General features: G+C 42.3%; 1 protein-coding gene and 1 pseudogene across 2 annotated transcripts in view; one reads left to right on the top strand and one right to left on the bottom strand.

The window, feature by feature from the left end:
- The window catches only part of LOC145342427 (lysosomal protective protein-like), a 36,278-nt pseudogene extending 18,379 nt beyond the window's left edge, over window positions 1-17,899 (top strand).
- The window catches only part of slc38a7 (solute carrier family 38 member 7), a 103,002-nt gene continuing 80,604 nt past the window's right edge, over window positions 1,703-24,100 (bottom strand). Inside the window, exon 12 of one of the 2 annotated variants that reach the window (XR_013886502.1) lies at window positions 1,703-1,809. The gene's annotated coding sequence lies outside the window, so the exon portion shown is untranslated. Of the gene's footprint in view, window positions 1,810-11,381; window positions 11,823-24,100 lie in introns of those variants that run through there. The other variant, XR_013886501.1, reaches the window with a different exon arrangement.

Genomic DNA, 24,100 nt, shown 5'->3' with positions numbered 1-24,100 from the left:
TCTACCCCAGAGGGTTGTGGGTGCTCCATCATTCAATATATTTAAGGCTGGGATAGACAGATTTTTGGTCTCTGGTGGAATCGAGGGATACGGGGAGCAGCTGGGGAAAAGGAATTGAAGCCCAAGATCAGCCATGATAGTGTTGGATAATGGACCAGACTCAATGGGTTAGACAGTCTACTCCTGCTCCTATTTCTTGTGTTCAGATCCGTACCTCAATTCGCTCTCACCCACTTCATTGCATTTGATGTCCCTACATAACAGAACTCCATGGGTCTCAGTCCTGAATGCTCCAACTGTCCCCCACAATCCTCAGCCTTCTTCATGAGGCCTTAAGATTTCCACTGCCCATTGGTTGATTTCACACTTGAAGGGTAATCCACAAAAGGAAACTGATCCTCCATATCTGTACTATTAAATCCTTTTCACATATTAGAGACCTCAATTATATTGCTTCATTGTAAAAATGTTAATAATATAAACAGAATCATGCTTTTGGAAGATAAGGGCTAGATGGGTGATTCTCCAATCTAGTGACCACAGACAGAGTAGAGAAGGAAAGATGGTTCCCATTGGCTCAAGGATCAAAAATCCAGAAGAAATTGATTTAAAATCATTGACGAAAAAAGACAACCTGAGCAACAAATATTTGTACACACTGAGTGGTGAAGATCTGGAGTGCACTGCCTTGAGAGGGTGTTGGAGGCAAGTTACATTTGTGCTTTCCAAAAGGAAATTGGATAATTATCTGAAGGGAAAGGATTGGCAGGTTTCCAGAGGTCACGCAGGAGAGTGGAACTAGCTGAGTTGATCTCACAGAGAGTTGGTGTGATTGAAAGTGGATGAATAGCTTCCTCCCTTTGCTGGAACCATTTAAGGATCCTAATGTGCCTTATCTCTCCATGCTCTTCCATGGTCCCCAGGAATAGACACTCATTCCTTTGGCTCCTGCAGGTGTGTGATATCCCAGTGAGACCCAGTCCATGACCCTGTGGTCCTGTAGCTGAATGGTGGACCTGGGTGCAGTTCCTTAGATGGATTACTCACTGAAAATGGACCTTTGCATGTAAGTATTTGTCTCACTGAAAGGTGAGGATTGAGTTTTACTGTTGGCTAACCTCAGAAAAGACAGCAGTGCTGGCTTTAAGTCTCTTCTGGCAAAGTGGGAAGGGAACATCCAAGGTTCCTGATTCTGTCCTGATTCAATGCCTGCCTATCACCCCAAGATAGTGCTTGCAGATTGGAAAACCTAAGCCCTTGTTTTCCCTTCCCAATCCTAAGACATGCATCCAGGTTGGAACCTGCTCAGTCTAGCTCAGTGCTGCACAGTGTTGTACCTTTATACTCTACTCCCCGATGGTTCAGAGTTTTGATGTGAAATGAGGAAATATGCACTGAGTGACAGGAGGTAAAAAGCCAAGGAGCTCCTGAAGGCTGCTGTGTGTAGCCCTCTATGGGTCTGGGGGAGGTTGAGAGGTGATGGGGATGTTGCAGGATAGTGTAGGAGGTTTGGCAAGTTGGGTAATGCAGATTCTGGTCAATAGGTCACATCCTGTTAACACCAGTGTGTTTGCTTCCAGGTGAATGATAACAGTCGCACACTCTACATCAATGAGTACAGCTGGAACAAGGTGGCCAATGTTCTGTACCTGGAATCCCCAGCTGGGGTTGGCTTCTCCTATTCTGATGATCAAAACTACGCCACCAATGATATTGAGGTACTGTGCTCAACCTGCCACCACTATGAGAACTTCCTAGGTGGTAAGAGCTGGTTACTGCTGGCTGGGTCACCCAAGGGTAGAAATGTGCCTGCAAATTCCAAAACACTAATCATTTGAAATCCAGGGCCCTTTATTTCTTGCATCCAACAATCAGTGTGTCACACAAGGTAGCTGCTTGAGCAGCAGGTGTTGACTATCCTATCCAGACTGTTAATTGAAATGGATCTTGTTCTACGTGAACCTTTGCGCATCACCACATTCATTTTCTTCATTGAGAGACTGAGGCCTCTGCTCTTTTCTTCCCCTTCCTTCTCCAGTGTTTTCTGCACTCTCTCCTGACTCTGATTTTGAGAATGACCGATCTTCTTTTTGCTCTGTGGTTTAATTGTTTTTTGACGTTCAGGAGTCTGACAATCATCTCTGTACCAAAGAAAAGCCAGGCAGTGTGCCTTAATGACTATTGCCCGGTGGCTCTGACATCCATTGTTATGAAGCGCTTCAAAAAGACAGTAATGGTCCGGCTCAGTTCAGAGGCCTCCCAGATTGCATGGATCTATTATAACTCGCCTGTAACAGATCCACAGCAGACACCATGTCCCTACATTCAAGCCAGGAATAGCTGGATTACAAAGACACTTCTGTCAGATGCACATTTATTGAGTATACCTCAGCTTCAACATTATTATTATTCCAAAAACTTATCTCCAAACTCCGTGGCCTGGGGCTCAGCTACTCCCTCTGTGATGGATCCTAGATTTCCCAACCCACAGACCACAATCTGTAAGGATAGGCAACAATACCACCTCCATGATTATTCTCAACATCAGTGCCCCACAAAGCTGTGTCCTCAGCTCCTTACTATACTCCCTACACAACTATGACTGTGTGGCCAAATTCCCCTCCAACTCGATTTTCAAGTTTGCTGATGACACCACCACAAGAGGTCAGATCGTAAACAATGATGAGACCGAGTACAGGAAAGAGATAGAGAATCTGGTGAATTGGAGCGGCGTCAATAATCTCTCCCTCAATGTCAGTCAAATGAAGGAGATACTCATTGACTTTAGAAAGCGTAATGGAGGAAATGCTCCTGTCTACATCAGTGGGAATGAAGTGGAAATGGTTGAGAGCTTCAAATTTCTCAGTGTCCAAATCTCCAACAACCTGTCCTGGTCCCTCCATGTCATCACTACAATTAAGATAGCCCACCAAAGTCTCTTTCTCAGGAGGCTAAGGAACTTTGGCATGTCTGCTATGACTTCAATCAACTTGTACAGATGCTCCATAGAAAGCTTCCTTTCTGGATGTATCACAGCCCGGTATGGCTCCTGCTCTGACCAAGACGGCAAGAAATTACAAAGAGTTGTGAATAAAGCTCAGTCCATCCATTGACTCTGTCTACATTTCCCGCTGCCTCAGAAAAGCAGCCAACATAATCAAGGACTGTACACACCCCAGACATACTTTCTTCTACTTTTTTCCGTCAGAAAAAAATGCAAAAGTCTGAAGTCACATACCCACAGCTTCTTTCCTACTGCCATCAGACTTTTGAATGGACTTACCTTATATTAAGTTGATCTTTTTCTGCTTCCAAGCTATGACTGTAACACATTCTGCATTTCTCCCTTCCTTCTCTATGAACAGTATGATTAGTCTATATAACACAAGAAACAATACTTTTCACTGTATACTCATATATGTGAGAATAATAAATCAAACAAAAATCTTTGCCCATCATGCAAGTGATGACAGTTGCTGTGTAGGTGAATATGTGATCTTTCTGTGCACCATTGCCCAGGCAGGATTTTCCTTGCTTCTGAACTGGACGTGTTTCCTGACTGGGCTGTGTCTCTGTCTCTCTCTCTCTCTCTCTCTTTCTCTGTATAAAGTGAAGTGCTTCTCTTACACTGCAAGGCCCTCACTGCACTTGCTTCATTAGAATCTGAAACACCAACTCTTGGCTCAGTGTTCCCACTGGGAAAGGTAGTCAGGTTTTTCTCTGCTAATCAGGTGTCAGCTTGTGGTCCCAGTGTCCTAGGATCAAAACTAAACAGTGACAGTGTGAAGTGGTTTAGGTAGCTGGACCATCACAATATCAAAAACATTTGGAAGGATTTAGTCATTAGGTAAAGAGGCTTAAAGAATTCCTGTCTCTATCACTGTGACTGCAGTCTGGTGACAGAACTCACCATCTCCTGTTATCCCTTTACTTTAATAAATACACTTTGAAATCTTTCATTTATCAATGGGAAGTTCTGAATGTTGGACACAGGAAGATACAGAAAAATCATTGTTTATCTCCGCACTCCCAAAATTTGTTACTCTGCGATGAGTCACTGCTTCGAATCATAGAATCCCTACAGTGAAGGAGGTTAAGTCTGCACCAACCACAATTCAACCCAGGACCTATTCCCGTAACCCCACATATTCATTCAGCTAATCCCCTGACACCAGGATCAATTTAGCATGGCCAATCAACCTTACCCACACATCTTTGGACTATGGAATCTATCCAATTCTCCATATTTCCTTCCTCTCAACAGCCCATTTCACATGTTCACCACCATCTTCATGTAGTAATTTAAACTAAGCTGACTGTCCATCTTCCCTCTTAAAAGACTCACTGGTTCTAGAGCTTGTATCAATGTTGAATTTATTATTGAAGTTCAGTTCATCAATTCTCTTCAAAATCTTGGACAAAACTCTTCCATAGCCTTATTTTCACCACAGTAAAAAAACTATACTCTTCAAATTTTCCTCACAGCTCACATGTCCTAAGCTAGTTAACAGTAACATTGTACTCCCTGTAATGCCAGGGTATTCTTCCTGTAGCACAGCCACCAGAATTATGTGTATTCCAATAATTAAGTTCCCATCTAGTAAATCTTTTCTTGCTGCTACCTCAAGTGACAATATCCAATCCATCACTACACCCGATTACTGTTGTGTAGCCAAGTCACTTTGTTTGTGTTTACACTGATAATTGATCAATTCTCTTAAAAATCTTGGATAAAACTCTCCCATAGCTTATCTTCACCATAGTGAACAATCCCATGGTTTTCAAATTTTCCTCACAGCTCACATGTCCTAAGCTAATTAATAGTTCCATTACACTCCTGTAGTGTCAGGATATTCTTTCTGGAGCACAGCTACCATTATTATATGTATTTTTGTAATCTACATGGATTTTCCTTATATTCCTGTTTAACACTTGTAAAATTTCAGCTTACTGATGCCACGAACGATGCTGTTAGTTTCAGTAAACCCCGTATCATTGCCCCATTTTACTCTATGTTCTATCATGTAGCAAAGTTATTTATATTCACACTAATATTTTCCAATTCCTAACTAATATTTGTCACTCTTTTACAAACTTTCTCAAACTATCCACTTTCCTGTGTATTCTGTTTCTTCACTACTGTTTGAAGTCATCAGCAAACAAAGACAATTTCATTTTCTTTGACCATCTAATAATGTGCCCTCAGCACTGCTCCCTGTGGCACTCAATCAAGATCCTTTTCCACTCTGATCCAGCTCCATTCACAGAAACAATATTTTACTTTCTTAAGTTTTATCAATTTTCAATTCTCCCCCTTCAGTGTGTGACCCATTTTCAATACCTTCCCACTTTATACTCTGATACTTGTTTGGCAATAGTGTCAGAAGCCTCTCTGAAATCTAAACAACTCAAAGACGTCAGATCGCCAGGATTTCATATGTTGTTTTCTACAGCCAAGCGCAATTTGAATATTGAGTCAAAGAAAAAAAACTTGTATTCCTGTAGCACCTTTCACAACCTCTGGATGGAATCTTGTGAACTGGTGTGGCAACAATAATCTCTTCTTCAATGTCAACAAAACAAGGAGATTGTCATCAAATTCAGGAAGCATACAGAACATGCCCCTGTCTACATCAATGGGGACGAAGTAGAAAGGATCAAAAGCTTCAAGTTTTTAGGTGTCCAGATCACCAACAACCTGTCCTGGTCCTCTCCATGTCGACACCATAGTTAAAAAAGATCACCAACCCCTCTACTTTCTCAGAAGACTAAGAAAATTCGGCATGTCAGCTACGACTCTCACCAACTTTACAAATGCACCATAGAAAGCATTCTTTCTGGTTGTATCTCAGCTTGGTATGGCTCCTGCTCTGCCCAAGAACACAAGGAGCTACAAAAGGTCATGAATGTAGCCCAATCCATCACACAATCCAGTCTCCCATCCATTGATTCCGTCTGCACTTCCCGCTGCCTCAGCAAAGCAGCCAGCATAATTAAGGACCCCACGCACCCCGGACATTCTCTCTTCTACCTTCTTCTTTTGGGAAAAAGATAACAAAAGTCTGAGGTCATGTACCAACCGATTCAAGAACAGCTCACACAGAACATAGAACACTACAGCACAAACAGGCCCTTCGGCCCACAAGTTGCACCGATCACATCTATACCTAACAAGCCATAGAACTATCTGTAACTCCCAATGCCATTAGATCCCACATACTCATCCAGAAGTCTTTTAAAAGACCCCAGCGAGTTCGCCTCAACCAACACCGACAGCAGCTGATTCCACTCACTCACCACCCTCTGAGTGAAAAACTTTCCCCTAACATCTTCTCTGTACTTGCTTCCTTAAATCTGTGTTCTCTCGTAGCAACCATTTCAGCCCTGGGAAATAGCCTCCGAGAATCCACCCTATCTATTCCTGTCAACATTTTATAAACCTCTATCAGGCATCTTGAGGGGAATTGCTTGATAGAGCAGACGCAGCACGGTTTCGTTAAGGGGAAGTCGTGTCTGACAAATTTATTGGAGTTCTATGAGGATGTGTCTAGGGCGGTGGATAGAGGAGAGCCGGTGGATGTGGTCTTTCTTGATTTTCAGAAGGCGTTTGACAAGGTACCTCACAAGAGGTTATTGCAGAAGGTAAGGGGACATGGAGTTGGGGGTGGGGTGTTAGCGTGGATAGAGAATTGGTTGTCAAACAGGAGGCAGAGAGTGGGGGTTAATGGGTGCTATTCGGATTGACGGTTGGTGACTAGTGGAGTGCCCCAGGTGTCGGTGCTGGGGCCTCAGCTATTTACCATTTATATAGATGATCTGGAGGAGGGAACCGAGTGTATGGTGTCGAAATTTGCTGATGACACTAAGATTGGTGGAACGGCAAATTGCGCAGAGGGTGTGGAGAGTCTGCAGAAGGATCTAGATAGGCTGGGCGAATGGGCCAGGAACTGGCAAATGGAATTTAATGTTGGCAAGTGTGAGGTGGTCCACTTTGGTAGGAATAATGGTAGAAGGACTATTACTTACGTGGCGAAAAACTGCAGCAGGTGACGGTGCAGAGGGACCTTGGGGTCCTTGTGCATGAGACGCAAAAACCCAGCCTGCAGGTGCAGCAGGTGGTCAGGAAGGCTAATGGGATGCTGGCCTTCATAGTGAGGGGGATTGAATATAAAAGTAGGGAGGTCTTGCTGCAGCTGTATGGGGCATTGGTGAGGCCGCAGCTGGAGTACTGTGTGCAGTTTTGGTCGCCGCACTTACGCAAGGATATTTTGGCCTTGGAGGGAGTGCAGAGGAGGTTTACTAGGCTGATACCGGAGTTGAGGGGGTTGAGCTATGAGGAGAGGCTGAATAAACTAGGCTTGTACTTGTTAGAGTTTAGAAGAATGAGGGGAGATCTCATTGAGACGTATAAGATGATGAATGGGATGGATAGGATAGAGGTGGAGAGACTCTTCCCGCTCAGAAAGGACAGTAGGACTAGGGGGCACAGCCTCAAGATAAAGGGGGGGCGATTTAGAACGGAGTTGAGGAGGAACTTCTTCACTCAAAGGGTGGTGAATCTCTGGAATTCTCTGCCCGTTGAAGTGGTGGACGCTGCCTCGCTAAATATTTTTAAGATGCGGGTTGATGGGTTTTTGATAAGCGAGGGGATTAAGGGTTATGGGGAGAGGGTGGGAATGTGGAACTGAGCCATGACAGATCAGCCATGATCTTATTGAATGGCAGGGCAGGCTCGAAGGGCTAGATGGCCTACTCCTGCTCCTATTTCTCATGTTCTTATGTTCTTAGGTCGCCTCTCAACCTTCATCTCTCCAGGGAGAAGAGAGCTAGCTCCCTCAACCTATCTTCATAAGGCATGCCTCCCAATCCAGGCAACATCCTTGTAAATCTCCTCTGCACCCTCTCAATAGCTTCCACATCCTTCCTGTAGTGAGGCGACCGGAACTGCGCACAGTACTCCAAGTAGGGTCTGACAAGGGTCTTACAAAGTTGCAGCATTACCTCCTGACTCCTAAACTCAATCCCTCAATTAATGAAGGCCAGTACACCATACACCTTCTTGACCACATCCTCCACCTGCAAGGCCGATTTAAGAGTCTTATGGACCCGGACCCCAAGGGTCTTCTTCCCTTTTGCTGTCAGACCTTTGAATGGACCTACCTTGCATTAAGTTGATCTTTCTCGACAGCCTAACTATGACTATAACACTACATTCTGCACTCTCTCGTTTACTTCTCTATGAACAGTATGTTTTGTCTGTATAGCACACAAAAAACAATGCTTTTCACTGTATGTTAATACATGTGACAATAATAAAACAAATCAAATCCCAAATCACTTCAGAAACAATCAACTATTTTTGAAGGGTAGTATTCCTGTAAGAAACATGGGAAAGAGTCTAAGCACAGCAAGATCCCATTGGTCATTGGCAAGAATTCCCTAGTTTTCTTTGTAATAGTGCCATGTGCCTTTAAGCATTTGGCACTTTTGTTTAGTGTCTCATCTGAAAGATAACACATCTGACTGCATACAGTTTCATACCAGCAGTGGGGATTAACCTGGATTGTGTACTGAAGTGTTTTGACTGGGATTTGAACCCACAACCTTCTGACTCTTGAGATGTAGGAACTACCCAGTGAGCCCCAGCTAACTTCAGAATGGCTTTGGATGTTACCATGAATAAATTCCATCTCAAAGCTTTCAAGGCAGCCAGCAAACCTGAGCCCAGTAGTATCAATGATTTCAGCTGGCAGGTTCTCTGTGAGTTGTGTCACCCCACAGGAAGCACAGCATTAACACCGATCTCATAGTCACCCTCCCTCCCCCACCTCCCTTTGACAGGTCACCCTGCAGGATTTCTTCAGAAAGTTTCCCAACCTCAGGGGTAATGACTTCTACGTCACTGGTGTAAGTCATGGGGGCGTCTATGTGCTGAGTCTGAGCATGAAAATCACCAACAGTCCAGCCAAGATTAACTTCAAGGTATTTGCATTTCTGTTCTGGGCACTGATCAGCCTCTTCCTGGCCCCATGATCCTCCCTCCATCTGTTATTGTTTGGGTGGATTGTCCCGATTGGAATCTGGAATGCTGCCTCTCCCCGCACATGGGATTGAAGCACTTAACAAAGGGTATGAGAGAGTAATTTTATCACAACGTCCCAAACAGTCTCTCAACCAATGAAGTACATTTGAAGTATAATCAATGTAATGTAGGAAACATGGCTGCCAATTTGGACACAACCAGTTCACACAACCAGCAATAACCTGTTTTTCTGATGTTGATGGGATAAAATTTGGCCAGAACACAAGGAAGGATTACCTCGCTGTCCTTTGATATAGTGCCAGGAAAGCTGCAGTTTCCATTTGAGATGGTGAAGTTTAATGTACCAAAAAAATCAGAACATCTGACAATGAGGCACTTTGGCAGTACCGTACTGAAGTGCCAAGCTGAACTGACGTCCTCCAGTTTTTCGAATGGCATTCAAATACAATCTCCTGATTCAGGGGTGAGAATGATACCCATTGAGTTACTGGTACAAGCTGCAGTATACCTCAGTGATTTGGTGCACAGGAACACGGTTCAATCCCACAACCAATTCCTAGTGGCAGCTGTTTCAGGCATATCATAGCTATGGGTGGAGAGAACATTGGCCCCATTGTCCTTCAAGTGAAACATGGGGGGTGGCAGGAGCCCAGCTTTTTGTGGTGATGTTACATTCTGTGTTCCAGGGGTTTGCAGTCAGGAATGGATTGAGCAGCACGTATTTTAATAACCAGTCACTCAAGTGGCGAGTTAACAACCACCCGGACCCCTGGGCTGAGCTTTAGTAAGGCCCCCTGACCTTGCCCCCTGTCCCATGCCCCACCCTTTGTTGAATAAAGTGACGTTAAGTGATGTTAGATAACTTATATCGTAGTACTATGTATAATGTACTACATACATATCACAAAGTTATTGAATCAATTACAGCCTTTTTATTCATTTATTTTTCATTTTCTTTAAAATGAGTGGCGACAGCGAGTCATTTGGCATGTTGTAAACAACAATGGCAGCGCATAAACAGAAGTCTGTTTTGACGTTTTCGCGGTGGTAAATGAGCTCAGCAACAATTTTGATGATGGATTATGCAATGATGATAGTGGGAGTGATTTAGATGCTGAGGATTTGATGTTGATATTGGTGAATTATCAGATGATGGTCATGAGTCTGGCTGGGGGGGGGGGCCTGCCTCCCAGTGGGGTCTGATCCAGGGGGAGGGGCTCATGGGGGGTGGTCTACAAAGGATGGTCGAGAAGGATGGGCTTCGGAAGTTCCCCTGCAGAACAGGAATCCACTTTGGATTTTTATTCCGCAGGTTGCTTACAGCACGGATCCAGAATGGACTAGAAGGCGGTATAGTGGGATTTGGAGGTAGAGTTGGGCTCGCGGTTCATTAAGTTGATTTAAATGCATGCTAATGCATTTAAATTGTCAGGCCGCCCGATTACGGCACGGTAAAAAGTACAGCCTTCTTGATTACCTTCTCCACCTGCATTGTCACTTTCAGAGACCTGTGTACCTGTACACACAAATCCCTTTGCCTAACAATACTCTTAAGGGCTCTGCCATTTACTATATATTTCCTATCTGTATTAGACCTTCCAAAATGCATTACCTCACATTTATCCAGATTAAACTCCATCTGCCATCTCTCCACCCAAGTCTCCAACCAATTTATATGCTGCTGTATTCTCTGATGGTCCTCATTACTATCCGCAAATCCACCAACCTTTATGTCATCCGCAAACTTCCTAATCAAACCAGTTACATTTTCCTTCAAATCATTTATATATTTATATTACAAACAGCAAAGTTCCCAGCACTGATCCCTGAGGAACGCCACTTGTCACAGCCCTCCATTCAGAAACACACCCTTCCATTGCTACCCTCTGTCTTCATTGACCAAGCCAGTTTTGTATCCACCTTGCCAGCTCACCTCTGAACCCATGCAACTTCACCTTCTGCACCAGTCTGCCATGAGGGACTTGTCAAAAGCTTTACTGAAGTCCATGTAGACAACATCCACTGCCCTACCCTCATCAATCATCTTTGTCACTTCCTTGAAAAATTCAATCAAGTTCATGAGACACAACCTCCCCTTCACAAAACAATGTTTCCTCTCACTAATACATCCATTTATTTCCAAGTGGGAATAAATCCTGTCTCGAAGAATCCTCTCGAATAATTTCCCTACCACTGATGTACCTGGATTATCTTGGTATCCCTTCTCAAACAAAGGAACGACATTGGCTATTCTCCAGTCCTCTGGGACCTCCCCCACAGTGTGGAGATGCCAACATTGGACTGAGGAAAGCACTGTAAGAAGTCTCACAACACCAGGTTAAAGTCCAACAGGTTTATTTAGCAGCACAAGCTTTTGGAGCACTGCCCCTTCATCAGGTAATTGAGGACTTGTGTTCAAAAACAGGGCAGATACAGACACAAACTCAATTTACAAGATAACAGTTGGAATGCGATTCTTTACAGGGAATCAAGTCTTAAAGGTACAGGCAATGTGAGTGGACAGAGTGCCAAGCACAAGTTAAAGAGATGCGTATTATCTCCAGCCAGGACAGTTAGTGAGATTTTGGAAGCCCGTGGGGTTACAGATAGTGTGACATGAACCCAAGATCCTGGTTGACGTCATCCTCATGTGTGCGGAACTTGGCTATCAGTTTCTGCTCAGCAATTCTGCTTTGTCGTGTGTCCTGAAGGCCATCTTGGAGAACGCCTACCTGAAGATCAGAGGCTGAGTGACAATATCAGATGAAGTGGTCCCCAACTGGAAGGGAAAAGAAGTTTGTATTAGCAACTCTTCTCTCACATTCTATGGCAGATGTGCCCCTACTTACGAATGTGATTTGCACAGGCAACACTGGGTGCAGCTAATCGACCTCTGGAGCAGCCTGGGATCCTTTCTTTCATCTTGTTTTCATCTGAACATTGCACAGAATTAGAGGAATTCCCTTTGGAAGACAAAATCAAAATTATAATCGCAGGAACTAAAAACCTGATAGTCAAAAATTTGGGAAAATATTTCAAAATATGGATAGGGGGATATATATTTTGAAATATTTTCCCAAATCACATGTATTAACATACAGTGAAAAGTATTGGCGGTGTGGGGATGGCCTTGGCGAAATGTTCGTCTTCATCGATGACATGTTGAAGGCTCTGGAGAAGATATTGTAGCTTCTGTGCTCCGGGGCAGTACTGAACAACGAAGGGACATGTCACAGCTAAAAACCACACCAACTTTCTCAGACGACAATCATGGGACTACCCTTCACCCTTCTTGCGTTCAAACAACCACACAACCTCAAACAGACCACTGTCCGCAGCAAACTACCCAACCTTCAGGAGAACAGTGACCATGACACCACACAACTCTGCCACAGCAACCTCTGCAAGACATGCCAGATCATTAATGTGGATGCCATCATCTCATGTGAGAGCACCATCCACCAGGTACACAGTACATACTCTTGCAACTCAGCCAATGTTGTCTACCTGATACGTTGCAGGAAAAGATGTCCCGAGGCATGGTACATTGGGGAGACCATGCAGACACCACGACAATGGATGAATGAACACTGCTTGACAATCACCAGGCAGGAGTGTTCCCTTCCAGTCGGGGAATACTTCAGCAGTCACAGGCATTCAGCCTCTGATCTTCAGCTAAGCATTCTCCAAGGCGGCCTTCACGACACACGACAAAACAGAAACACTGAGCAGAAACTGATAGCCAAGTTCCGCACACACGAGGACGGCCTCATCCAGGAATCTTGGGTTCATGTCACACTATCTGAAACACCCACAACTTGCAAAATCTCACTAACTGTCCTGTCTGGAGACAATACATCTCTTTAACCTGTGCTTAACCCTCTCTCCACTACATTGTCTGTATCTTTAAGACTTGATTACCTGTAAAGACTTGCAGTCCAACCATTACCTTGTAAATTGAGTTTGTGTCTGTATATACCCTATTTGTAAACACAAGTCCTCACTCACCTGATGAAGGAGCAGTGCTCCAAAAGCTTGTGCTGCCAAATAAACTTGTTGAACTTTAACCTGGTGTTGTGAGACTTCTTACTGTACGTCTTCTGTAACCAGTGAGGATACAAAGATTTCTCTCAAGGCCCCAGCAATTTCCTCCCTTGTCATAGTATTCTGGGGTATATCCCATCAGGCCACAGGGACTTATCTACCTTCTCAAGAACCCCAACACCTCCTCATTTTTGATCTCAACATGACTCAACCTATCTACACACCCTTTCCCAGACTCATCATCCACCAAGTTCTTCTCTTTGACCCAAAGTACTCATTTAATACTTCGCCCATTTTTGCTGGCTCCACGCATACATTCCCTCCCTTGTACTCGAGTGGGCCAACCCTCTCCCTGGCTATCCTCTTGCTCTTAAAGCTTTGAGATTTTCCTTAATCCTGCTGGCCAATGCTTTTTCATGACCTCTTTTAGCCCTCCTTCCTCTTTGCTTAAGTTTCTTTCTACTTTCCTTCTTCGTGTGTTCCCAGCTTCCTAGCTTTGACAAATGCTTCCTTTTCCTTGTTGACTAGGCTCACAATATCTCTCATTATCCAAGGTTCCCAAAACTTGCCATACTTATCCTTCATCCTTACAGAAATGTGCCAATCCTGAAGCCCTGTCAACTTACACTTGAAAGCTTCCACATGCCAGATGATGATTTGCCCTCAGACATCTGCCCCCCATTCTACCTTCTTCAGTTCCTGCCTAATATTGTTGTAATTAGCCTTCCCCCAATTTAGCACCTTAACTCGAGGACCACACTTATCTTTATCCATCAGTACCTTAAAGCTTACTGAATTTGGTCACTGTTCCCAAACTGCTCTCCTACTGAAACATCAATCACCTGGCTGGGCTCATTCCCCAATACCAGGTCCAGTATAGCCCCTTCCCTCATTGGACTATCTACATACTGTTTCAAGAAGCCCTCCTCGATGCTCCTTACAAACTCTGCCCCATTCATGCCCCTAGCACTAAGTGAGTCCCAGTCAAGATAGAGAAAGTTAAAATCTCCCACCACAACAATCCTGTTATTTTTACACTTTGCCAAAATCTGCCTACATATCTGTTCCTCTATCTCCCGCTGGCAGTTGGGTGGCCTACAGTAAACCCCCAACATTGTACAACCTTCCAATTCCTGAGCTCTACCCATATTGCTGCGCTGTATGAGTCCTCCAAGGGGTCCTCCGGAGTACAGTTCTGATATTCTCCTTAACCAGTAGTGCAACTCCCCCATCCCTTTTACTCCTGTTCTTACTTCCTTTTGAGTTAAGTTTTATTCTCCCACAGTTGTGAGTTCCTAATACCTAGTTTACAAAGTGCAAAATAGAGACAAAAACACAGGGAGCCTTTTCTCATTCCAATTAGAGTTCACTTTGGAAAAAGAAAACACAAGAGAGTGAAGTTTGGAAATCACAGAAGACTAGGCAGCGAAGAAGGTTGGGGGGGGGGGGTCCTATCCTTTCTCTAGCTGCCTTGTGGAAGCAAGTAGGAACGGACTGACTGCAGGATTTGGGAACAGTACCAGGATTGTGAATGTGTAAGTACATGATAGGATGGAGGATTGGGGAAACACATTTTCTCCACAATCTCCACTTCCATAGAGGTCTCCTTTCCCTGATACAGCACCTTGCATTAGAAAGGAAAATAAGAAATGGAAATGAAAGGCAAGGCAGAAAGGGAAAAGCAAAAATAACAGTTAAGAAGAAAGAAGCAAGAACAAAGAGAAGGCAATATGAGACAGACCTGAGAAACTTTTGATTTGTTGTGTACAATGTCACAGGAGATTGTTTAGTTTCCATTATAAATGTAGATATAGGAATGTATAATAGAAACGACATTCATAATTTTTTAACACTGCAATTTCACCATCCCAAAAATGGTGCTGGCAGCACCTTCACTCGCAGGAAGGTGTCATTGCAATGCTAAATGTTTACATAGATATGTTACATTCTACATTTGGATATAGGAGTGCATGAGGGAGAAAACTGATAACAGAAATTTAGCTTTCGCAAACAGGCAATGATAGGATTAAAAATATTATTCCAAGTAAACTTTCACTCAGTAGTATTTTATAAATTCTCAATATTCCTTTTGAATGAATTGATAGATTGTATGTCTGAGGTAGCATTTTGTCACTATTGGGCAATATCTATGGCACAGAACAAGCTTCTGTCAGTGACCTTGAGGTCAATTCACCAGGACTTTTCCAGCCCCTAATAGTTATGGTCAGGTCTTTGGCATGTGTGTTTCTATACATATTGGTGCTAACTGGCATTTATTGCACATTGTGGGTGACAGTGAGACATAATATTTCAAACAATGGTGATGACTATGGAGTCTACAACAGTGCATTAAACGCATTAGAATTATGTCAATAATAGTCGAATATTTGCAAGTATGGGTTTACATATACATATTTACCAAAACAAGCATCACTAATTTTTCTTCCTTCTTGGGATGTTGGCATCACTTGCTGCACCAGCATTTGTTGTCCATTCTCAATTGCCCTTGTGACTTGCTCAGCCATTTCAGAAGCTAATTAAGAGTCACATTATTGTGGGTCTGCAGTCACATGTAGGCCAGACCAGGTAAGGAAAAAAGATTTCCTTCCTTGCAAGACATTAGTGCACTGGATGGATTTAACAACAATCAATGATAGTTGTTATGGTCACCATTACTGAGGACCAATTTTAAATTCCAAATTTATTAATGCAATTTAAATTCCACCAGCTGCCATGCTGGCATTTGTACCAATGTCCCCAGAGCACAAGCCTGGGTCTATGGATTACCTGTCCGGTGATATTACCACTACATAATCCACAAATGAACTGCTGGCTCCAAACAGTGCAGACAAGAGACTCATGAAGTACCAATGAAATGACACAAGGAGGCTGGGGTAAGGGATAGGATGGGAAGGAGGGGAACTATCTCATGATATTTCACAATAAAGGATGCCTGGCCCTCAACACTCAAAAGACACAGTCAGATGTTGTGAATTAAATCACAATTTTCTCTTCTCTTTCTTTCATCCCTGATACAGATTGTGGAAAAACCTGAACACATACTGCTGCCAAGGTGGAACCTGCAACTTTGTCACTAACAGCAACCATTACTGCCAAGAATCAGTAGGTTCCCCTCATTCACTGCTCACTCTGATTCCACACCCTGAGGACAAAGGAAAGTTTTGTAGTCCTGTAATATGTTTCACCACCTCAGAACATCCCAAACACAGCAAGATCCCTTGATTTACAATGTAATATATCAGAACATTAAATTATGCTAATTGGAGTTTTTTTTAAATTTTCATGGGATTTGGGCATTGCTGGCAAAGCCAGCATTTGTTGTCTCTGTTACTGAGACTAGCTTTTAATTCATTCAGGAAGTGTTGGCGTCACTGGCTGAGTCAGTATTTATTGCCCATCCCAGATTATCCTTGAATGGAGTGCTTTGCCAGGCTATTTCTGAGGGCATTTAAGTGTTAACCACATTGGGATCTCAAGTCATATGTGGGCCAAACCACGTAACAACAACAAATTTCCTTCCCTAAAAGACTTTCGTGAACCAGATAGATTCTTACAATGATTTCGCGGTCGTCATTAAATTTAAATTCCAGATTTTATTTAATACAAATTTTACCAACTGCCGAGATAAGATTTGAAGCCAGGTCGCTGAGCTTCACCCTGGATCTCTGGATTACTAGTCCAATAACATTCTTTAAGACACCCTCTCCCCTGAGGGCTCGATCACCAGGGAGAATTCCCCTCCTCTGTTTCAACTGGCACCAGAGAATTTTTTTTATTTTGTCTATTCTAATAAGATTGTTGACAGTTTAACATCTTACTAAGCACAACTTTTAATTTCCTACTTCTGGCCTCTATATAAAGCTCAGGATCCCATAATGCTTTTCAACTGGTCCTCATGGATTTGTGCATGTGACTGTCAGTGTACATGCAGACATAGCCCAGATGTGTGTTCCCAGTTAAAAAGAGAGATAGATGTGATACAAAGTTGACAAACTGGTGGATATTTAGATAACCTGAGAAAACAGTCAGTGAAAATTTATTTTCTTCACAGATGCAGGAAGTCTTCTATAGCATCTACATAATTGGACTCAATGACTACTCGCTTTACCTGAATTGTGCTGGGGCAGTTAAAGGAAGGAACAGCCACTTTGTCACAAATCTCAAGAATCTCTTCCGATTTTATCAGTTCCCACTGCCAGAGATACACACCATCTATTTCCATTTTATTTCCCTATCCCTTTCTATTCACTCCTACCATATAGGATCCCATTCACTACAAATGGAGTAGTTCCCTTCCATTCACTCTCATTCTATTGAATTCGGATGTGCCCAATCCTTAATTCCAATTCTACAAAATACCAATGGTCCATTCACCTTCCTTATAGATATTTTTTGCTAACAAATTCCTAATTATCTGCAGTGTCCAGTATAATTTTAAAAATTCACTTATCTCCCTGTGATACACTAGTTATTTTTGGCATGCATGTGTATTACATGGTGTATCTGTGCTATGTGTTTCATTTATCAGAGTGCAACTACATCAGGGAACGATGTTCCCCCATGCTTCAATGCTCCTGCACCGTGAACCTGATTAAATCGCGCAGATGTGAGAAAAGCCCTGAACATCCCAGACTTTGTCCATCCCTGGGAAATCTGCAGATAAGACAACATGCTGGCAGTATCTGTAAAACACAACATTGACCGGCAGAACTTCCAGCAGGGTAGCATTCGCTCAGTACTGCATGGAGATGTCATAGTCATAGAGTTTTACAGCATAGCAAGAGGCCTTTGGCACATTCTAATCCTATTTTTCAGCACTTGATCTATAGTCTTGTATGCAATGACTGAGATTTTATGCTGAGTGTCTGGAGTGGGATAAACGAGGCATCTTGTTGAATCAGTCTAACCTCAGTAGTGTGAATGGTGCTGTTTGTGGATCAAATGTCTGATTTTCACCTGCTATAAATGGGTCAATGGGAATGAAATTCCAAGAAGTATAAATTGAGCAGCTGATCCTTTATCTCTTGTGGACAAAAGTGAAAATTTATCCCATAATCCTTAAGTTTGATGATATCCCCCAAAAGACAGAAGTTTGGAAAATGGTTGATGACTAAAAAAGGCATTTAAATGTTAGTAGATGGGCTGTAAGCTAGAAATTTCCACATGATGTGGATAAGTGAGAGGGAATCATTTTAAAGGGAAAAATTAGAGTGAGTGTGCACCTAATGGAAACACATTGAAGGGTGACACCCTCAAAAAATTCAAACATGTAATTCGCTGAAAGGAATAAAGCAATCATGAAAAAGCCAACGCAATTTAGATTTTTTTAAATAATGGTGAAGAGATAACGATCAATTTATTCAAAGCATTGGTTGGGCCACAGTTACAGTATTATGTAGTTTGAGGCCTCTATCATATTATAAAAGGGATAGGGAGTCTACATGATAGATTCTGCCAGGAATGGGAAGTAACTGTCTCTAGGACTATTTTAATTGGGACAGATGAGGCTAAGAGGAGAATAGCTTCCTCCTCCTCCTCATCCTTCTCTACCACTACCATCACCACCAACCCCCCCCTCCCCCACCACCGCCGTGGATCCTCTCGCAGCCAAAGGTGCAAACAATAGGAAGCCCCAGTGACAGTGGTGGGACAGGGAGATTCTGTCACCAGCCAAAGATGGACTTTTCTCCACCACTTCAAAACACACCACGGTATCGGTGGAAAATACTGCCCACAATCTGTGAACTACCCCTTTCACACTGTTGGGCAGATTCTGGGACACTGAAATCAGTGTATCTGATAGCAAGGTACTTGCGAGTCACTAATGTGGAAAATATCATCTCCAGCCTGTGTGGAGGCCTTTGAGCTTCAGTAAGACTTGAGCGAGAGGTGTATCATTCTCAATGAATAATTAACTAGCTGACTAACTGACCCGTTTCACTGCCAGAAAACCTTGGACTACCAACCATGTATTTACAATAACCAGATCACAGGATTCTATAAGCGGTATGGACAACTCACCTTCCTGACTGTCAAGGTAACTCCTGCATTTTTACATTGTTCTTCCCTTTCTATCTAATGCAGAATCATGAGTAATAGTGAAACCTGCACCCAGCAATAAAAGTGTAACATGAGGCAGGACACATTTTGGATACATATCACTGGATGAAACAGAGTGATTACTACAGTTCATTTGTGAAAGAAAGAACACCGCTCCACAAATAAGTTACAGTCAACGATTTTTGATTTGAAATGCCATTATTGTTGTATTGTAGGAGCCGCAGCAGCAAAGTTCCCACAACCAGGCGTGTGATTGTGACTAGATAACCTTATTCTCCCAGACACCGAGCGAAACTGACCGGTGTGATACCCGTTCCTTCCCCTCTGACACTGATTCACATGATGTTCAACTTACATGATCCACCGCACTCTCAAACATGTTGCACCAATCAATGAAATCATACTTAATCTATGGCCCAACACCATATTCCAGATATCCCTGATCACTTCTTACTTTCCTGTTAACAAGAAACTATCCATTTCGATTTTAAAACAACTGAAAATGCCACCCAGTAGAATATATACCACCACACTGTGGTAACTAAGCATCATTACAATGACATTGCTCTTCTTTGAGGCCTTTCCCTGCCTGGTTGAGACTGCATAAATGAAAACCTGAAACAGATTTTTTTCCCCATTTCACTTAAGGCAGTCTAAACCCAACAATCTGTTCTGAAAACTCTGCTCATAGTTTGAACATTACAACATTCTAAAACAATCAACAGCACTCTAAATCAAACAGCACACGATATTCTTTAAAAATAAGTTAATTGGTCCCATCACTTAAAGTTAATATATAATTTTAAAAATTTCAATACAGAATCTTGTGGCACACAACATCCAGTCAATTAGAGTACCTATAGTTAAAGAAAGATATTTGATCAAAATCATAGGTTGAGAGAGCTCGGTCTTTTCTCCTTGGAGAGACGAAGGATGAGAGGTGACCTGATAGAGGTGTATAAAATATTGAGAGGTATTGACCAGGTGGATTCTCAGAGGCTTCTTCCCAGGGCTGAAATGGCTGCCACAAGAGGATACAGGTTTAGGGTGCTGGGGAGTAGGTACAGAGGAGATGTCAGGGGTAAGTTTTTCACTCAGAGGGTGGTGGCTGTGTGGAATCAGCTGTCGTCGGTGGTGGTGGAGGCAAATTCGATAGGGTCTTTTAAGAGACTTCTGGATAAGTACATGGGACTTCATAGGATTGAAGGTTATAGGTAAGCCTAGTAGGTAGAGATATGATCGGCGCAACTTGTGGGCCGAAGGGCTTGTTTGTGCTGTAGATTTTCTATGTTCTATTCAATCTCTCCACAAATGCTGCCAGATCTGCTATTTCTAGCATTTTCTGCTTTTGTTTCAATTTTCCAACGTCTGCAGTATTTTGCTTTTGTTACCTCTGCATTATCTAAACTCTGTCTTTTTCTATTCAGCCTATTTTCTAACCAGGATAATAATTTACTTGCAGGTCTATGGGCTTCACCTTTAGCTATAGTCTCTTTAGGTGGAACTTCATCAATTGCCTTCTGGAAGTCGATATAAATAATATCCATATATATTCCCCCTCCACTGTTTCAGTTACCTCTTCAAAAAAATACAATCAGATTCATCATGCATGACCCAGCCTTTACAAATCCATTTTGACTCTCCCTGAGCAGCTGAAAATTTTGAAGGTGTTCAGTCACTATCCTTAATTACAAATTTGAGCAGTTTTCCAACCACTGCTGTTAGATTAATTAGTTTATAATTCGCTGATCTTCCTTTCTCATCTTTCTAAATTAGCAGAGTGACATTCACTATTTTCCAATCCAGAGGAATGGTTTCCAAGTCAGGTGAACTTTCTTCGGGCATACTTGAGTATTGACAATATTCACACCTACATAAAATGCAGTGGTGGAAACCATCTATTCCTGTGGATTTGTCACTTGATTGCCATTAAGTCCTTCTTTATTACGATATTGCTTATCCTAGTTTTATTGGGTCCCCAATTCTGATTCAATTCCTGTGAATGTCTGCATGATGACATTGTCTCCACTGTAAATCCTGACACAAAGTAATTCATCAGCAAATCCAAGGTCACTATGATCAGTTTCCAAGGCACTCATATTTCTCCTGCTGTGAATGTTTGCATTGATTTGATAGCCCTTGTACCTTTATTTCTATCCTGCCTCAGTGTAACGGTTACTATATGCCAAGTCAACCTTTGCTTGTCTGTGTTTCTTTCACATTCACCAGGCTTTGAGCCACTTTTTACACATAATTCTTTTAACTTATATTGTCTCTTACCTTTTTAGTTGATGTGGTTGGCTCATTTGACAAGAAAAGCTCTTCTCCTCAGGAATTAATTGTGTTTAAAATCACACTTAATTCTTTTACAAACACCTCTTGCTGATTTATTGTCACTTTAACTATTCATTAACAGATTGGTCAGTCTCTGCCTCATCGCCCTGAAGTTACAATCCTGTTGGTTGTTTTATATTTCTTCCTTCCAAATACAATATATAAATGGTCATGGACAGGCAGTTAACTAACTGATCAGCTTATTACAAAATTATTAAATCTAAATTGACTGCCCTTCATAGACTCTCAGATATATCACAGGAAACAATTATCCCAGACATATTAGGAATTGTTTTTATTCTTCTGTGGAATGTGGGCATAGCTGGCTAGACCATCATTTATTCATTGCCTTTCTGACACGTGCTTATCTGTTTATCCTGAACCAGATTAAGTTAAAAATCGAGCATTAAAAGCACTCTGCCATTGTCACGTGCTTGTTCAATCTTTGCATTAATACAGTCTACTTCAACTATTACTATGGAGTCAATACACAATTCTGGTTACAATCTTAAATTCTATTCTACTTCTTAATTCTGTTTGTAAAGTTCCACTGCCTTCTTATCTCTCATTATATCATTTATTACTGAAGGAATTCCATTACTAATAACAAAGCTTATTCCTTCCCCTTCAACATTTTTACTAGCTTTCCTGGAGACATCAGAACCTGGTATATTTAATTCCCAGTCTTGATTACTTTGCAACTATGTTTCAGTGAGGGTTCCCATGTCACATCATAAAGGTTGAATGTGATTGTAATTCATCCAACCCAATTATACTTTGTGCATTTGTATAATGAACATTATTTGCACCACATCTCTAACCTGTCCTCGTGCTCTAATATTTTACTTCTACATTCCTTCTTTCCCTCTTCCAGATTTAATTACATCACAGCTTTTAGTTTTCCCTTTACCTACGATACCTAAAGCAATTTCTGATATTGCTCTAGTCAATTCCCTTCTGTAATAGTTTAAAAACCAGCAGATGGCTCTCTTTGCCGTTTACCAGCTTAACGTCTTTATAACTGCCCTATGTACCATTTCCACAATGATCTTGGTCCCACTTCATTCAGATGGTGCCTATCCCAATTCCTTCCTGTCTCAGTACTGGTACTAATACCCCATGTAATGGAGCTCCTCCTTGTAACACTACTCCTTTCAAGGAGGGATGGTGGTATAATGGTAATGTCACTGGACTAGTAATCCAGAGGTCCAAGCTAAATCTGGAATTGAAAACTAGTCTGATTAATGATCCCATTAAACTATCATAAACTGTTGTAAAAACCAATCTACTTTACTAATGTCCTTTAGAGAAGGAATAGCCTACATGTACATGAGTGAGACAGATCCACAGCAATATTGTTGACTCTTAGCTGTCCTCTGAAAAGGCCCAGTAAACCACTCAATTCATGGGCAGTGAGATATGGGCAACAGATGCTGGCTATGTCAAAATTTACTTTCCCCCTTGCCTGCTCTTTCCTATGTTAGTCCCAACATTGACTACCAATGACTGAATTCTCCCCCTCCAAAATACGATTGGAGGGGGAGCCAGGGGTATGCCCTGAATTTCTAACCTGGCTGGCTTCTCCAGCCATGAAATGATTTCCCTGGGGCTCAAGAATTTCGGTAGTCTAATGGAAGCTTAGGCTCGCAGCCAAAATAGAAAATTTAGGCTTGGCTGAGAGCCCAAGTGTCTATCAACCCTCTCCCATCTCACCACCCGCTCACCTGTCCATTCATTTGTCCACTCTCTCACTTCACCGACCCATAGACTTAAGACTGTAAAAAAACTACCTCCTAAAATGAGGTCCTCATTACCAGTTTTCTCCTTTGTTGTTCCAACTGTGAATGGAGGTCATGGATGGGAAGGGGCAAAGAGGTCAGCATGCAGTAATCCCTGCAATGAGCTTCAGCACCATTGGAAAGATCAGGCTCATCATCCTCCATTAATCTTGAAACATGGTTGGAGAATTTCAAACCATTGCTCCCTTAAGTTTATAGGAACAAATACAAGGCTCAGAAACAAAAAAACAGCAGCTCTTCTCTCCTCTGCACCAAATATCAAATTCCCAAGTTCTCCACTGTACTCGCAGGGCATTCAAAAACCAGTGTGACTGTACATCCCATTTCTTACTGACCTGTGATAGTCTCTCTATCTCATTGCTCCCCACCACCCCTCCTCTCTTTTCTCACTCTGACCGTGTAACACTCCACCCTCCAATGTTTTTTAATTCATTCTGTTGCCATTTATTGTCCATCTCTAGCCGGTAGTTTGTGTTCTTCTCAATGAACAGACTTCCTCACCTCAAGTAGATTTATTTTCCTGAACCCTATCAGGTCAGCATCATCTGGTCACTAGCTCTTTGTTCGTACTCTCTGAGTTTGAATACTAATATTCTGCACTCCAGCCCTTCACTTGGAATTCTCAATAACAAGGATAGAATTGATTTGGAGGCAACAACTTGTTTTTCTCATCAAATAAAGGGTCCAACTGATTGAAAATCATAAATCCACACACAGCAGTGACATTTATAATCAGATTTACCTGTTTGAATATGGGTAGCTGGTTGGCACGGCAACATTGCTATCAATAAAATTCACT

The sequence above is a fragment of the Carcharhinus amblyrhynchos genome, chromosome 4, assembly GCF_965287045.1.
Source record: "Carcharhinus amblyrhynchos chromosome 4, sCarAmb.v2.hapA, whole genome shotgun sequence".
Taxonomy (NCBI): Eukaryota; Metazoa; Chordata; class Chondrichthyes; order Carcharhiniformes; family Carcharhinidae; genus Carcharhinus; species Carcharhinus amblyrhynchos.
Note: the sequence above shows the minus strand (reverse complement) of the source record. Positions and strands in the feature narration are given on the sequence as shown.